The sequence below is a fragment of the Fukomys damarensis genome, unplaced genomic scaffold (assembly GCF_012274545.1).
Source record: "Fukomys damarensis isolate Sample0158 unplaced genomic scaffold, DMR_v1.0_HiC HiC_scaffold_36, whole genome shotgun sequence".
Taxonomy (NCBI): domain Eukaryota; kingdom Metazoa; phylum Chordata; class Mammalia; order Rodentia; family Bathyergidae; genus Fukomys; species Fukomys damarensis.
Window position 1 is genome coordinate 25,425,650 of NW_022900948.1, and position 2,900 is coordinate 25,428,549.

General features: G+C 43.2%; 1 pseudogene; it reads left to right on the top strand.

The window, feature by feature from the left end:
- Window positions 1–339: 339 nt before the first annotated feature.
- On the top strand, window positions 340–2,297 carry LOC104873006 (annotated as a pseudogene).
- Window positions 2,298–2,900: the final 603 nt, after the last annotated feature.

A 2,900-nucleotide genomic window follows, 5' to 3' on the forward strand; every position in this document is an offset into this window, starting at 1 on the left:
TTGCCCAGAGGAAAGACCTTTTTCAGACTTCAAGGGGGCTAGAGGTTGACTAGAAGTGACCTGATATCTTACGTTTTTGCTTGAGGAGGAAAGAACTTAACACAAGAAAGCAGAATATGGAAGGAGAATTGAGGGAGTCACATGTGCAAAAGAAGAGGTAGGATGGCATTCCCCAGAAGTGCAGACTGTGCAGTGTAACTGGAACAAAGAGCCCGGAGGGGAAGAGCTAAGTGCCCCAAGCGAGGTTAAAGAAACAGACAATAGGTCAGATGCTGCCTGGCTCACTGCCCTGTCCACAGCCTGGGCTGTAGCTGCCACAGCAGGACCCTGAGGGAAGTCATGGAGAGCCAGACCCTGAACAAAGACGATGTGAACTACAAGATGCATCTCTGGAAGATCAATGAGCAGCAAGTGGAGGCCACCGCCATCAACTTCTACTGCCAAACATCATCGCCCTGCTCAGTGTCCTCACCAGCCTCATGCACTTTGCTTTCACCAGGACGACTCTGTTCCAGGAGACACCTGGAGAGGCATCCTTCTGCATTTTCTTCTTTCTCATCATCAGTGTGTTAGCTCTGCCCTGTGGTCCATTTACTTGGCCTCATTCAGCCACACAGCCAATGATTTTTGAACTCAGAATGATACAGATCTGACAGAATAGATTCCAGGCTTTTGTGTATGACAAGTAAAGAACTGCAAGTGTACATCTAATGGTAAAAGAAAAAAGCAGCTACATTTACTGAAGATAATAGGAAGATGTGTTCAGGGCAGGTCTATGCCAATAGAAACAAAAAGAGTGACATGTTGGGGTGACAGGAAAATAAAAAGTACAGCACAAAGATAAATCAGGCTTTTGGATTTTAAAGGATATGCACCCAGCCCAGGTCCCTCTCACTGCATCTCTTGGTAAGACTGACAGGAATGATTGACAGGGTGCTGAGTCATCTCAGGGGCTTCTAGCACACAAACCTAACCCATTGTTCACTGTGATTAAATTACACACATTAGATACAGTCCATAGTTATGAACCTTTGAGTTGGGAAAAGGTTACTGAGGGTCAAGGCATGAGATCTAACAAGCTTGTGCTCAGGCCTGAAGCTTTAAAGATTACCCGATTCTTGCAATTTTATGTTTTTGTTTCTCTGGAAACAATGGAGCATTGGTCCTGAAACGTTGCCCAAATTCAAGTGGGAGGAGAGGAGGGGTCTCCCAGCTCTAACTGTGCTAACTGTACTAAGTATGCATGCTCTATTTCCTGTCCCTGAATTTCCTCCTCTTCCTCCACTTTGATCAAGTCAAATTCCTAATGTATTGGCTGGATCCAAATCTTCAAGACACCACAAAGGAAGCAGATGTCACAGAGTGCATTGTGAACTGCCACATGATCACTGGAGAGAGGATCATCAGCTATTTTGACATATTTGCATTTAGGCATTCCTGGGCTGGGCCATGAAGGCCTTGGTAGAAAACCAGTATTATCTGGGAGTTAACTAGCTTTACTTCATTCATCTGCACAATTTCACCAAGTATTGTTGGGACCAAGTCATCCTGGACATCATTCTGCTCTGCAGCAGCAGTGGCATCTGACTGGGCATGATCGTCTGTTGGTTTTTATAGATGAGGACCTGTTACTGCACAAGTTTCAAGGGTATTCATACCACTACTAGGAAGATCTATCAGGCCTACTGCAGTTCCCCTCTGGTAGCTGGACTTATGTTACATTGTTTGACCACAAATATTATTTTTCTGATAGTGACTGGGATATACCTTTTCATCATTATCTGGCAGCTGAATGAATTGAACACCTTCTTCTTTAAGCCTATCATTGTATTCCAAGACACTCATCCATTAAGGTGGTGTAGAATTCTCTTCATTGGATACATCATGGCTTCCAAAGGGACCCTTCATGGCTTAGTTACTGAAACAAAGTGTGAATGAGTGGGAATACAGTGGAAGGTTTTTGGTGTCATTGGTTTCCTGGAAGCTATTGTTTGTCTGAGTAAGATCTCCAGGGCCCAAATACTCTTTGTTGCACTTTGGCTTCTTTGCATGACTTTCACCATGTTCCTGATCCTATACAGGATGGTTTGGTTCACAGAGCACTACGGTCATAGAGAAAAGGTTTATTCAGAGCGTGAATACGGCACCTACAGTCCAGACATCTCCTGTATCATGGAAATGTACAAAAGGTTCAGAAGATAGCCCACCAATCATCCAAGCACAACAAAAGCCATTCTTCAAGAAGAAGAAAGTGACATTCCAAATCAAAATTCAACGTTGGAGTTCAAAGGAATTGAAAGACCCCAGTTAATCAGTGATGTTCCAGAGAGTGCCTAAAAAGTGAAAGGGAAACAGAATTTTCTGGACTTTCCTGTTAGGAGAAAAAAATAAGTGCAGAATAAATGAGAAAAGGCGAGAGAACATTGTAGGAGTTATTATTTGAGAGGGTGAGTCTTATTTCCCAGACATGGCCACATCAGGCAGACCATGGCCTGCAGTTGTTTGCCAGTCCTATGCAGGGGTGTCTTGAAGAAGTCAGGTAAACATTTTCATTCATACATGGCCTTAATCATGTAGTTAGTGGACTGGTCATCAGAGATTATTTTTATGAATCAGTCTTTCCATTTGATTAATTAATTTTTAAACTCAGGCCACTTTTCTGTCTTTTACTTCATTGTTGTTTTTGCTTTCAAGTTAGCGTGATAAAGCCTTCATAATTCATGCTGAGACTAAAATTGGGGGAGGAATCCCCCTCCTTCTAGAGGAAAAAGAGGGAGCTTTTGTGTTCCTGCTTACTACCTCTAGCTCACTTTTTGGGACCATCAACCATGTGGCAGGTGAATAGCAGCTTGAGAAAGAGTTGGCTGCCTGCATAGGAATCTGCGTTTTGATCAGAAGCA